This window comes from Rhinopithecus roxellana, chromosome 9 (genome assembly GCF_007565055.1).
Source record: "Rhinopithecus roxellana isolate Shanxi Qingling chromosome 9, ASM756505v1, whole genome shotgun sequence".
NCBI classification, from domain to species: Eukaryota; Metazoa; Chordata; class Mammalia; order Primates; family Cercopithecidae; genus Rhinopithecus; species Rhinopithecus roxellana.
Window position 1 is genome coordinate 70,890,383 of NC_044557.1, and position 14,439 is coordinate 70,904,821.

Below are 14,439 nucleotides of genomic sequence, written 5' to 3' on the forward strand. Positions count from 1 at the left end.
CCAGCCTGGGTGACAGAGAAAGACTCTGTCTGAAAAAAAAAAAGAAAAATTATACACACACACACACACACACACACACAGAGAGAAGAGTTTCAGAGGGATCAAACCCAGGCACTCTGGCTCCAGGGTCAGGGCTGTTGACAACTGTGCTGGAACACAAATTCCTTCCTTCCTCCTTGCTCCCCACCCCCACTTTGAAGGGCAGGACTTTACAAGCTTGTGACATCACTCCCTAAACAAGCTTCTTACAGGGATCTAAATATAGAGTTTCTCAGCAGTGACGTTCTATTTGATTCCGTAAAATTTTCCTTTCCTTAATAGCCAAGAGTCTTGCAAAAGTAGTCTACACTCCTTAATTTATCACCTCCTGCTCACTCTTCAACTCACTCCATTAAAAACTCTGGTTTCCGCCTATAAAGTCAATTTAGTCAAAGTCATACAGATAGCTTTCTCATTGCCAAATCCAAGAAAGATTTTTAGTTCTCACTCATTTTAACTGTTTATATACAGTATTGGATATATTTGAACACATCCTTTTGTACACACACACACTCTCATGTGTGTGATTATGTGTGTGTTTTGAGGGAGAAGGAGTCATGATAGAAATAGAAAGTTTAGAAAACCAGAAGGAAATGGCCAACCATAATTATGCCACACTCATGCAGCTTGTGCATAAGCATATATATTTCCTATCTGGTTACAGTCTACTCCCAATCCTGAAACTGATTGTGCTAGGAGTATTCCTTTCAGCTCAGGGATGTCATTTTGAGAAGTAGCTGAGATAACCCATTAAACATGGGTTTGTTTACCAGATTTTTCTCCTCTTCTGGAAACCATCCAAAGATAGTAAGTAGAATTTTTTAAAAACTCTCGAATTCCAATTTTAGCAAAATAGGACACAGATACTCTGCGGACTCTAACAATGACCACTAAAACTAACTGAGATTGGTTAGATGTCATCTAGAAGGAAGTCAAAAAGAATCCTTAGAAGTCCTGGAAGTGATGGATTTTGGTGGATTTTGCAAAAACACATTTTCTAAAAGGAAGAGGTCCACCCTCTAGTGAAAAAGCTACATGGCTTGTTTGCTACAGCGAGTGAAGAAATCTGGTGGCAAGACTTGAATAAAAATTCTCCTGGACTTCCACTTTGAAAAGCAGCGGATTTGAAGATGCAGAGGCAGTAAAATCACACAATGCATGACATAGATGTGCCATCTTTGCAGATAAGCTGTCTGTGTGGTTGCATTGGAAGGTTATTTAGAGTTTGACGCCTGGAGGCTACTCTGGTCCTTCTTCCTTCCCCATAGGAACTTATTTAAATGGCTAGTTCAGAAAAATTTAACTCATTCAATGATGAATATTTTTCTTCAGAGTATAATATCAACCCAAGACACTCTAAAAACACCAAAGCCAAAAAAAACAAAAAACAAAAAATTAAAATCAAAAAGAGAATTTAGCTGAATAGTAGGGTAGAAAAGGAGAATGAAGAAAATATCATTCGTATATTTGACAAAATCATTTAGAAGATATGATGAAAGAAATGAACCATTTACAATATCAGCAATAAAAATAAAATACCGATGAATGAACCTACTAGTAAATATTCAAAAACTATGTGAAGAATACTTGAAGCACTTTTGAAAGATGCTGAATACAATCAAACAAAGAAAACATAAAGCCATGATCTTGGATAGGAGAGTTCTATATAGTTGAAACACCATTTCTCTCTGTGGTAAGTTTAACTTCATTCCAATGAAAAATATCAATTTTTTATTTCCTTAGAAAGAGACAAACTGATACTAAACGTTGTATAAAAAAATGAAACAACCAAAAAGAGTGAAGAAAACATTTAAAAGAAAGAGAACTAAATTACTAAATAGTATTGTATTGACATATGAACAGACAAACAGAAAACAGAACAAGATAGGAAATAAATAAACCCAATGACATATTAATAACATAATGTGTTATAGGGGTGTCATCAGAAATCAGTAGGGAAAATAACCCATTCAAAAAATGGTCACAGACAAAAGCTAGAGAGCCACCTAGGGGAACAGTAGGAATCATCTTTCACATCATATACCAGAATACATTCTAAATAGATCAAAGACTGAAATGTAAAATCTGATCTCATATGCCTACCAGAAGAAAGTGATAAAATTGCTCTTCAAATTTGGGATGTGTATAATCTTTTAAAATATGGCTAAAAATCCAGAAGCCATTAAAAAATGGTAAATGTTACTATGTCTTAAAAATCTGTAAGGTAAAAAAAAGTCAAAAGACAACACACAGGAAAAAAATTTGTATTTCGTAGAACAGAATAATCTCCGTCATATATAAAAAGCACATAGATATTGATGAGAAAAAGACCAACTTCCCAATTGCTTGCCCAGTTACATTGGGAAAAAATATAATAAAAGTTTATTGGAAAAGAAATAAAAATGGCTTTTAAATACATGAAAACTGTTGACTGTTACTCAAAATAAGAGAAATGAAAATTTAAAATTACATGGGATTTTTTTCTAATCATAATGGCTAGAAACCTCACAAAGTTTTGTTTGACATCATAGTCCATTGACAATCTGTGAGAAAACAGGAACTTTCCATTATTTGGGGGAGGCAGACATTAGTAAAACCCCATAGAAGGCAATTTGGAAATATTTGTCAAAATGATTTATTCATATGTCTTTGACCAAGAAATTCCTCTTCTGGGAAATTATCCAAGGGATTCAAATTATATTTGTACACAGTTAGGCATTACAACATTTCTCGAAATAATGAAAACAACCTAAATTCTATCATACGGAAAAGGTGAAATGAACTACTGTATAGCTACCCAAATAGGTTACGCAAGAATACAGAAATAAATAAATACATACACAAACTTTCTGATAAAATTATTGGATAAAAAGCTCTAAGATACATTAAATGAGAAAAACAAGATGTATATGACATACAGTCTTTTGAGTTGAAAATAAAGGAAAATAAGAATATATGTTTGAATTTGTGGACAAGTCCATAAAGAAACCCTGGGAGGACTCAGAAACATCTAAATATAGAGGTTGTTGGGAAAGATACTCTCTTGGCTAATTTCTTTCACTTCTTTTAGCCTTTGGAAAAATCTTCTCTTCTCAAATAAGATTACCTTGACTAGCTGCCCAGTTGGATGTGAAGGCCATGAGGACTATTGCTTTTGTCTGTCTTATTCCCTGGTATGTCCCAAGCACCAAGAATAGTATACACAGCTGACACTCAAATATGTGTTCAATGAATGAATAGGTAAGGGGGCAAGAGACTTCACTGCATACTTTTGTATATTTTAATAATACATTTTTTTGAAAAGTAAATTAAAAGCAAACCCAAAAAGTGAATAGTAGATGTATTCTCACTTTTTTTTCCCATTTCAGTGTTTGTTGAAATCAGTCTTCATTTCGATGTTTATGTTTTGATTAGACAAGGGCCAAAAATGTTTGGTGGCTCTGACCTTCCCGGGGCCAGCTTCACATGCCCCTAAAGGACTGAGGGCCTCCTGGCCTTCTTCACAGTTCTGCAGAAGAGCCACATGGATGTTTGTCACCTGATCTGGCCGCTTTACAAGAATTCGACTTGCTTCATTCTTCTCTGTGTGTTCTTAGATGATTGCAGGCCTGCGGTCTCCACAGTCTTCACTCACCAGTGTTCCTGCTATTTCAAGTCGACAAACATTCATTGAGCTCCATGTCAGTGTCATGAATGTTAGAGATACAAAGGTGAATGTTATGTCATCTGTGCTCTCTCAGGGCTTGCAATTCAGGAGGACAGGCACAAATAACAATTACAGGGGACTGTTGGAGTTCACCTAAAGATTTTTTTTTTCTCAAGTCTTTGTACAGTCATGTGTTGCTTAATGACAGGGATATATTTTATGAAATACATCGATAGTTGATTTTGTCATTGTACAAACATCATAGACTATGCTTACACAGACCTAGCTGCTATAGCCTACTACACATCCAGGCTAGACAGTATAGTCTATTGCTCCTAGGCTACAAACCTGTACAGCATGTTACTGCACTGAATACCATGGCAATTATAACAGAAGGGTAAGTATTTGTGCATCAAAACATATCTAAACACAGAAAAGGTACAGTAAAAATACAGAATAAAAGATTAAAAATGGGTACACTAGATAAACCACTTACAATGAGTGGAGCTTGCAGGACTATATGTTGCTCTGGATGAGTCAGTGAGTGAGGGTGAGTGAATGTGAAGGCTTAGGACATTACTGTCCACTGCTGTAGACTTTCTAAAACCTGGACACTTAGGCACACTAAATGGATGAAATGATAGTTTTCTTCAATAATAAATTAACCTTAGATTACTGTAACTGTTTTACCTTATAAGCCTTTTATATATACATTTTTTTGAGATGGAGTCTCGCTCTGTCGCCCAGGCTGGAGTGCAGTGGCATGATCTCAGCTCACTGCAAGCTTCACCTCCCAGGTTCATGCCTGCCTCAGCCTCCTGAGTAGCTGGGACTACAGGCGCCCACCACCATGCCTGGCTAATTCTTTTTGTATTTTCAGTAGAGACGGGGTTTCACCGTGTTAGCCAGGATGGTCTCGATCTCCTGACCTCGTTATCTGCCCGCCTTGGCTTCCCAAAGTGCTGGGATTACAGGCATGAGCCACTGCGCCCTGGCTGAACCTTTTATTTTTTTAACCCTTTGGATTGTTTTGTAATAATGCTTAGTTTAAAACACAAACATATTGCACAGCTATACAAAAGTATTTTTTCTTTATGTCCTTATTCTATCGGCTTTTCTATTTTGAATTTTTTTTAATTTTTTGAATTTTTTTGCTAAAATGAGGACACAGACATCCACATTAGCCTAGGCCTACACAGGGTCAATATCATCAATATCACTGCCTTTCACCTCTGCATCTTGTCCTATTGCAAGGTCTTCAGGGTGAATAACACACACGGAGCTGTCATCTCCTATAATAATGCCTTCTTTTGGAATACCTTGTGAAGACCTGCCTAAGTCTGTTTTACAGTTAACTTTTTAAAAAATAAGTAGAAGGAGCACATTCTAAAATATTATGTTGATGCAAAAGTAATTGCTGTTTTTACCCTTAATGGTAAAAAATGCAATTACTTTTGCACCAATCTAATAGCAATAAAAAGTATATTACAGTAAATACTTAAACAAGTAACATAGTCGTTTATTATCATTATCAAGCATTATTTACCCTAGAGAATTGTATGTGCTAGACTTTTATAGGGCTGGCAGCTCAGTAGGTTTCTTCACACCAGCACCATCTCAAATACATGAGTACCATGTTGTCCTGTGATGTTGCTGACAGGTGAAGCCAACTGGACTTCCTGGGTCGAGTGGGGACTTGGAGAACTTTTTTGTCTAGCTAGAGGATTGTAAACATACCAATAAGCACTTTGTAAAAACACACCAATCAGCAATTTGTGTCTAGCTGAAGGATTGTAAATGCACCAATCAGCACTCTATAAAAATGCACCAATCAGCACTCTGTGTCTAGCTAAAGGATTGTAAATGCACCAGTCAGCACTCTGTAAAATGGACCAATCAGCAGGACGTGGGTGGGGACAAATAAGGGACTGAAAGCTGGTCACCCCAGCCAGCAGCGGCAACCTGCTCGTGTCCCCTTCCATGCTGTGGAAGCTTTGTTCTTTCGCTCTTCACAATAAATCTTGCTGTTGCTCACTCTTTGGGTCCATGCCACCTTTAAGAGCTGTAACACTCACCATGAAGGTCCGCGGCTTCATTCTTGAAGTCAGTGACACCAAGAACCCACTGGATGGAACCAACTCCAGACATATCTTGGTGACCCAAGCAGTGAGTACCATCGGACCCCTTTCACTTGCTATTCTGTTCTATTTTTCCTTAGAATTCAGGGGCTAAATACCCGGCACCTGTTGGCCAGTTAAAAGTGACCAGTGCAGCTGCCGGACTAAAGACATGGGTGTCAGGCTTTTTGGAAAGGACTCTCTAACAACCTCTGACTCTTCGGAGCTAGGAGCGTTGGTTTGCCTGGAATCAGCTTTCACTTTTCCTGTACTTCTGGGCTGAGCTGAGGGTCGACAGAGAGGAATGCCATTCAGCTCTAGGGTCCCCACAAAATGTTGGTTGACCTGTAGCCATAAGTGGAACTCTCAAAGTCATGTCACCCAAGTGAGACTCTTCCATCTATCCTATCTATCCTGACCCTTGCCTCCTGGGTCCTAACACCTGTCAGACAACTTCCTCCTGCCTCTCTTCTCTGAGGCTAGTTCCACTTCTAAAAACCACTCCCTGTCTATGGTGTTTTCTAGTTTCTCCTATAAGAATGATTTCTAGTATATACTTCAGGACTGTGTTTCCTTCTTTAGGCACCCAGGCTCACCAGGCAGAAAGACATAATTTTTGCCCAATGCCCTGGTGGCCGGAAGTTGGGGGGAGGGTGGGTGGGGACTATCTGGAATTTTAGGATCCCTCATCAGACTAACAGGCCTAACAAAAGCTATTCCTGAAGCTAAGATATGGGGAGCCTCAGAAATGATATCCTTCCTATTCATATGATGATAAGTGAGGACAAAAGGCACTACTCTTCCAACCCTGGAGATCCCTTTGCTCCTTCAGGGTGTGGCCCTCCACTTCATTTTTGGGAAATAACATCTTTATAGGACAGGGTTAAGGTCCCAATACTAACAGAACTCTGGCAGGTTTTCGAGAACGTGTCAATAAAGGCCAATAAATCCGACCTTCCTCCATACTCTTTGTGGTCTAAGAGGAAAATTATGGTTTCTGCTGCTGCATCGGTGAACACAACTATTCTAATCAGCAGGGTCCAGGGACCACTGCAAGTTCTTGGGCAAAAGGGGTTTCTGCTGCTGCATCAGTGAGTACAACTATTCTGATCAACAGGGTCAAGGGACCGTTGTGGGTTCCCTTGAAATGTATCCTAAGCCATTGGGACCAATTTGACTCACAAACCCTGAAACAGAAGTGGCTCATTTTTTTTTCCACACTATGGCCTGGCCCCAATATTCTCTCTCTGATGGGGAAAAATGGCTACCTGAGGGAAGTATAAATTACAATGCTATCCTGCAGCTTGACCTTTTATGTAAGAAGGAAGGCAAATGGAGTGAAATACCTTATGTCCAAGCTTTCTCTTCATTGAAGGAGAATCCACAACTATGCAAAGCTTGCAATTTACATTCCACAGGAGGACCTCTCAGCTTACCCCCATATCCTAGCATATCCCCATATCCTAGCTTACCCCTATATCCTAGCATCCTAGCAAGGGGAGCTATAGCTCCCCTTTCTATTAATAATAAGCCTCCTCTAATCTCCCCTGCCCAGAAGGAAACATGCAAAAAATCTCCAAGGGACTACAAAAACCTCCGGGCTATCGGTTATGTCTCCTTCAAGCTGTAGGGGAAGGGAAATTTGGCCCAACCTGGGTATATGTCCCCTTCTCCCTCTCTGATTTAAAGCAGATCAAGGCAGACCTGGGGAAGTTTTCAGATGATCCTAATAGGTATATAGATGTCCTACAGGATCTAGGGCAAACCTTTGACCTCACTTGGAGAGATGTCATGCTATTGTTAGATCAAACCCTGGCCTTTAATGAAAAGAATACAGCTTTAGCTGCAGCCCAAGAGTTTGGAGATACCTGGTATCTTAGCCAAGTAAATGATAGAATGAAAACCCAAGAAAGGGACAAATTCCCAAGCAGTCAGCAAGCCATCCCCAGTATGGATCCCCACTGGGATCTAGACTCAGATCATGGGGACTGGAGTCATAAACGTCTGCTGACCTGTGTTCTAAAAAGACTAGGGAGAATTAGGAAAAAGCCCATGAATTATTCAATGATGTCCATCATCTCAGGGAAAGGAAGAAAATCCTTCTGCCTTCCTCAAGTGGCTACAGGAGGCCTTAAGAAAATACATTCCCTTGTCACCTGACTCACTTGAGGATCAATTGATCCTAAAAGATGAGTTTATTACCCAATCAGCTGCAGATATCAGGAGAAAGCTCCAAAAGCAAGCCCTGGGCCCTGAACAAAATCTGGAGGCATTATTAAACCTGACAACCTCGGTGTCCTATACTAGGGACCAAGAGGAACAGGCCAGAAAGGAAAAGTGAGATCAGAGAAAGACTGCAGCCTTAGTCATGGCCCTCAGATAAACAAACCTTGGTGGTTCAGAGAGGGCAGAAAATGGAGCAGGCCAATCACCCAGTAGGGCTTGTTACCAATGTGGTTTGCAAGGACACCTTAAAAAAGATTGACCAGGCCAGGCTCGGTGGCTCATGCCTGTAATCCCAGCACTTTGGGAGGCCAAGGCGGGTGGATCATGAGGTCAGGAGATCGGGACCATCCTGGCTAACATGGTGAAACCCCGTCTCTACTAAAAATACAAAAAATTAGCCAGGTGTGATGGCAGGTGCCTGTAGTCCCAGCTACTCCGGAGGCTGAGGCAGGAGAATGGCATGAACCCAGCAGGCAGAGCTTGGAGTGAGTCGAGATCACACCACTGCACTTCAGCCTGGGTGACAGAGTGAAACTCCATCTCAAAAAAAAAAAAAAAGATTGATCAACAAGAAACAAGCTGCCCACTTGCCCATGTCCACTATGCTGAGGCAATCACTGGAGGGTGCACTGCCCCAGAGGACAAAGGTTCTCTGGGCCAGGAGCCCCCAACCAGATGATCCAACAACAGGACTGAGGGTGCCCAGGGCAAGTGTCAGCTCATGTCGTCACCCTCATTGAGTCTCGGGTACGTTTAACCATTGAGGGCCAGGAAGTTGATTTCCTCCTAGACACTGGTGCAACTTTCTCAGTGTTAATCTCGTGCCCTGGACAGCTGTTCTCAAGGTCCGTTACCATCTGAGGAATCGTGGGACAATCTGTAACCAGGTATTTCTCCCACCTCCTCCATTGTAATTGGGAGACTGCTTTTTTCACATGCCTTTCTTGTTATGCCTTAAAGTCCTATACCCTTGTATGAGGGAGGGGCATATTAGCTAAAGCTGGAGCCATTATCTACATGAATATGGGGAACAAGTTACCCATTTGTAGTCCCCTGCTTGAGGAGGGAATTAACCTTGAAGTCTGGGCTTTGGAAGGACAATTCAGAAGTGCAAAAAATGCCCATCCAGTCCAAATTAGGCTAAAACACCCCACCACTTTTCCTTATCAAAGGCAATATCCCTTAAGGCCTGAAGTTCGTAAAGGATTACAGGATATTGTTAGACATTTAAAAGCTCAAGGCTTAGTAAGAAAATGCAGCAGTCCCTGCAACACCCCAATTCAAGGAGTACAAAAACCGAATGGTCAGTGGAGATTACTGCAAGATCTTAGATTCATCACCTCCTCCCTGCTTAACAAACAGTCCAGGTTTGTAATGACAAACATACTCCCTGCATGACCATTCACCCCTGCACCTCCTGCAACAGTGCCCCCACCACTAGTGAATTCCTTCCCTTCCCCTCTTCCAACCATTCTCTCGAATGGTTCCTAGTAGATGCAAAATGGTTTTTTTCTACAGTGGGAAAATAGAACACAGGGAGCCACTCAGTTTGCTCCCAACACCTCTTTCCAGCCGCTTACCAGAGCTACCTTGGCAAGTACTCTAGGAGTATGGGAAAATGAAAACAACAAACTCACATACCTTTTTAACATACACAACCAGTTCTGTCTACCCAGCCAAGGCATATTTTTCTTACGTGGAACGTCAACCTATATCTGCCTCTCCACTAACTGGACAGGCACCTGCACCTTAGTCTTCCTAAGTCCCAACATTAACGTTGCCCCAGGAAATCAAACCCTATCAGTCCCCCTCAAACCTCGAGTCCATCAGCACAGAGTCATACAACTAATACCCTTACTTACAGGGTTAGGAATGGCTACTGCTACAGGAACAGGAATAGTCAGTTTATCTACTTCATTATCCTACTACCACACACCCTCAGAGGATTTCTCAGACAGTTTGCAGGAAATAATGAAACATATCCTTACTCTACAATTCCAAACAGACTCTTTGGCAGCAGTGACTCTCCAAAACCACTGAGGCCTAGACCTCCTCACTGCTGAGAAAGACGAACTCTGCACCTTCTTAGGGGGAGAGTGTTGTTTTTACACTAACCAGTCAGGGATAGTATGAGATGCCGCCTGGCATTTACAGGAAAAGGCTTCAGAAATCAGACAACGCCTTTCAAACTCTTATACCAACCTCTGGAGTTGGGTGACATGGCTTCTCCCCTTTCTAGGTCCCGTGACAGCCATCTTGCTATTACTTGCCTTTAGGCCCTGCATTCAGGCCCTCCTTGTCAAATTTGTTTCCTCTAGGATTGAGGCCATCAAGCTACAGATGGTCTTACAAATGGAACCCCAAATGAGCGCAACTAACAACTTCTACCAAGGATCCCTGGATCAACCCACTGGTCCTTTGACTGGCCTAAAGAGTTCCCCTCTGGAGGACACTACAACTGCAGGGCCCCTTCTTCGCTCCCATCCAACAGAAAGTAGCTAAAGCGGTCATCGCCTGATTCCCAACAGCAGTTGGGGTGTCCTGTTTAGAGGGTGGATTGAGAGCTGAAGCCAGCTGGACTTCCTGGGTCGAGTGGGGACTTGGAGAACTTTTCTTTTTAGTGCTCTGTGTCTAGCTAAAGGATTGTAAATGCACCAATCAGCACTCTGTAAAAATGCACCAATCAGTGCTCTGTGTCTAGCTAAAGGATTGTAAATGCACCAATCAGTACTCTGTGAAATGGACCAATCAGCACTTTGTAAAATGGACCAATTAGCAGGACGTGGGCAGGGACAAATAAGGGACTAAAAGCTGGCCACCCCAGCCAGCAGTGGCAACCCACTTGTGTCCCCTTCCATGCTGTGGAAGCTTTGTTCTTTCGCTCTTCACAATAAATCTTGCTGTTGCTCACTCTTTGGTTCTGTCCCACCTTTAAGAGCTGTAACACTCACCACAAAGGTCCGTGGTTTCATTCTTGAAGTCAGTGAGACCAAGAACCCGCTGGAAGGAACCAACTCCAGACACATTGCAATGGTTAGGATATCACTAGGTGACAGGAAATGTTCAGATGCATTCTAATCTCATGGGACCATGGTCTTATATGTGGTTAGTCAGTGATGGAAACAAGAGGTGCATGACTATATTAGTTTGCTAAGGCTGCATATAACAAATTACCAAATATTTAGTGGCTGAAAATAGAAATTTATTGTTGTACAGTTCTGGAAACCAGAAGCTCAAGGTGTCAGCCCAGCCATGCTCCCTCTGATGGCTCTAGAGGAGAAGGCTTCCTGGTTCTTTTCCACCTCCTGGTGGCGGCTCCAGGCCTGTTTGGCTTGTATCAGCATCACTCTAATCCCTGCCTCTGTCTTTACATGGTCATCTCCTCTGTGTCTCTGTCTTCTTTTCTGTCAAAGTCAGATCTTTTTCTGCCTTTGTCTTACAGGCACACATGTCATCGAATTTAGGGCCAAGCCAGATAGTCCAGGATATTCTCATCCTGAGATCCTTCAATTAATTATATCAAAAATGACCCTTTTCCTGAATGAAGTCACATTCATTGAATCCAGGAGTTAGAACATGGACATGTCTTTTAGGGGAACACCGTTCAGCCACTTCAGAAGAAAGCAAGTGTCCTCTTTCTTTTAGCATCTTATTGTGTGTTTAGTCTTCTTTAAAAGCATTATAGGTTGACTTTGGATTGAATTCTGCCTAGCTGCTAGCTGTGTGACCTTGGGCATGTTACTTAACTTCTCTCTGCTTGAGTTGTCCATCCAAATGGGAGCTGTAAGTAAACATTTGACAAGATTGTTGTAAAGATTAAATGAGGCATGGAACATAAAGTTCCTAGGGCAGCTCAATAAATATGTGATATTATTTCATTGTGGTTAGCAATCTCTAACAGTAGAGACCAGGAGGACTCCAGCTTTTCAATGTGTAGTTATACAAGTTATACAAGGAGGCATTTATCTTGGTTCCTCTGCCTTCAAGTTCCCAATGCTCAGGTTGGTGTTGGGGTTTAACTCCAATCTTGGAATGCTGCTTTGCTTTGAAAGCCTTGCAGCTTGCTAGCAGACAATTGGAAATTCACTATTTTAGGATTTAGGACACGGGCAGGAGGTCTGAATTATGTTAATTTCAGAGGCCTCTGACAAGCTTATCTTGTAATTTTCTTAAAAAATAAAGATTGGAGTTTACTTAAAGAGTCAAAGGAAGCTGTGTGGGAAGTTATCTTTGTTAACATCTGTCTGCCATTTAGCACCACTCGTACCCCACAAGGAGAAAGGAGAGGCTGCCTCAGAGCTAAATTTAAGTTGCAAGGGTATAAGCAGCACTTTTAAAAGAAGACAGATAACAGCTTCCTATCTGGGAAAGATTACTGAAAGGGAAACTTTGATTCAACATTTCCTTACTCTTTTGGTGGGAATGACTTCTAACCCCTACATAAAGTCCAGGGATGAGCTATTTGTAGCTAGTTAATGAAGATGTTTTAAGTCCTCATAAGTCTTTTCTTCAAAGTAAATATTTATTCTCTTCAAAAGCCAACTAGTGTTTAAAATCTTCACTTCTTTTATTTTTTAAAAAAAGAAAAAAAAAAGGAAATATTTCTCTGGTGAAAACACTTAGGTCGAATGAAAAGTCCCTAGGAGACCCAATTTATAAAACAAGAAGAAACTTCTTTTGATGAATATGTAAATTTGTTTGACTGTAGTAATCATTTTTCTATTTATATGTATGTCAAAACATCATGTTGTACATACATCTCAAATATATACAAAGAAAGATAAATTTGAAAAGAAGAAGAAACTTCTTCCATCTAGTGAAAGGAGATGACGGCCTAGACACTTGTCCAATATTCCTCAGCAGGTAAAACGTGGGGCCTCAAGAACAGGCAAATCTTCCCCCTAGGGAGTGTTACCTAGCCCAGGGCAGATGGTCACTTGCCTGAGGAAAGAGATAGAGGACATCTGGGCCAGCTGGAGAATGCCTGAGCTTTGATTCAAAGGCCACATTGCTTGTGGCAAAGCTTGTTCTGTAAAACCCCATAGGCTGGGTGTGGTGGCTCACACCTGTAATCCCAGCACTTTGGGAGGGGGAGGCGGGTGGATCACAAGGTCAGGAGATCAAGACCACCCTGGCTAACACAGTGAAACCCCATCTCTACTAAAAATACAAAAACTTAGCTGGGCGTGGTGGTGGGTGCCTATAGTCCCAGCTGCTTGGGAGGCTGAGGCAGGAGAATGATGTGAACCCGGGAGGCGGAGCTTGCAGTGAACTGAGATGGCACCACTGCACAGAGCTAGACTGGTGAGAGAGCTAGACTCCATCTCAAAAAAAAAAAAAAACACCCCATAAATGTGAAAAGAGACAATCAGTTGTCGACTACATTAACTACCTTAGGATAAATGCAGAACAAAAATAAAACTATATCCCTTATTGATCAAAACCTTAGATAAAGTCCAGGGAGATTTGACAAGTATAGGGGAAGTGGTTAAGTGTATCTGGCCTGGAGCTGAAACTACTGGTTCCAGTCCCAACTTTATGGAGTTTTGGTGGTTCCCAGACGAGCCAGTAGCATTAGCATTGTGTAGGAGCTTGTTGGAAACGTAGATTCTCAGACCACATTCCTGACCTACTGTATCAGAATCTGCATTTAACACAATCTTTGGATGATTTTTAGGTACGTTAAAGTTTGAGGAGAACTAACCTAGTATCACAGAAACACCCTGGGTGACCTCCAGTAATTCCCACCTCGTATTGTTCATGCCTCTGTGTACCCCATCCCCTTGGGTACGGATGGGGCTTGTGACTTGCTTCTACCCAATGGAAGAGGGCAAAGAGGAAAAGGTTTTGCAGATATAATTAATCTCCAAAATTAATTGGTTATGAGTTAAAGGAGAGTACTCTGTGCAGGCCTGACTTTATCAGGTGAACAGCCTTTAAAAGAGGGACTGGACCTTCCTTGAGGTGAGACACTCTCCTTTCAGCCTTGATGAAATAAATGAAATAAATGGCTTTGTGTTGGAGAAGCCCACATGGAACTGCTGGCAGCCTATAGGACCCTAGGGTGACCTCCAGCCAATAGCCAGCAAAAAGCAGGGTCCTTCACCATATAACTGCAAAGATACGATTTCTGCCAGCAACCTAAAGGAGCATAGAAACAGATTCTTCCCCAGTTGAGCCTACAGATGAGAATGCAGCTCAACTAACAACTTGATTACAGTCTTGTAAGACTCCGAGCAAAGGGCTGGTTGAGATATGCCTGGACTTCTGACCCACAGAAACTATAAGTTAATAAATGAATATCATGTTATGCTATTAAACTTATGCTAATTTGTTCCATGGCAATAGAAAACCAATACTTCTAGGGCAATTTGTTTATCTGCTTTTGACAGGTTTATCTAAATATAAAAA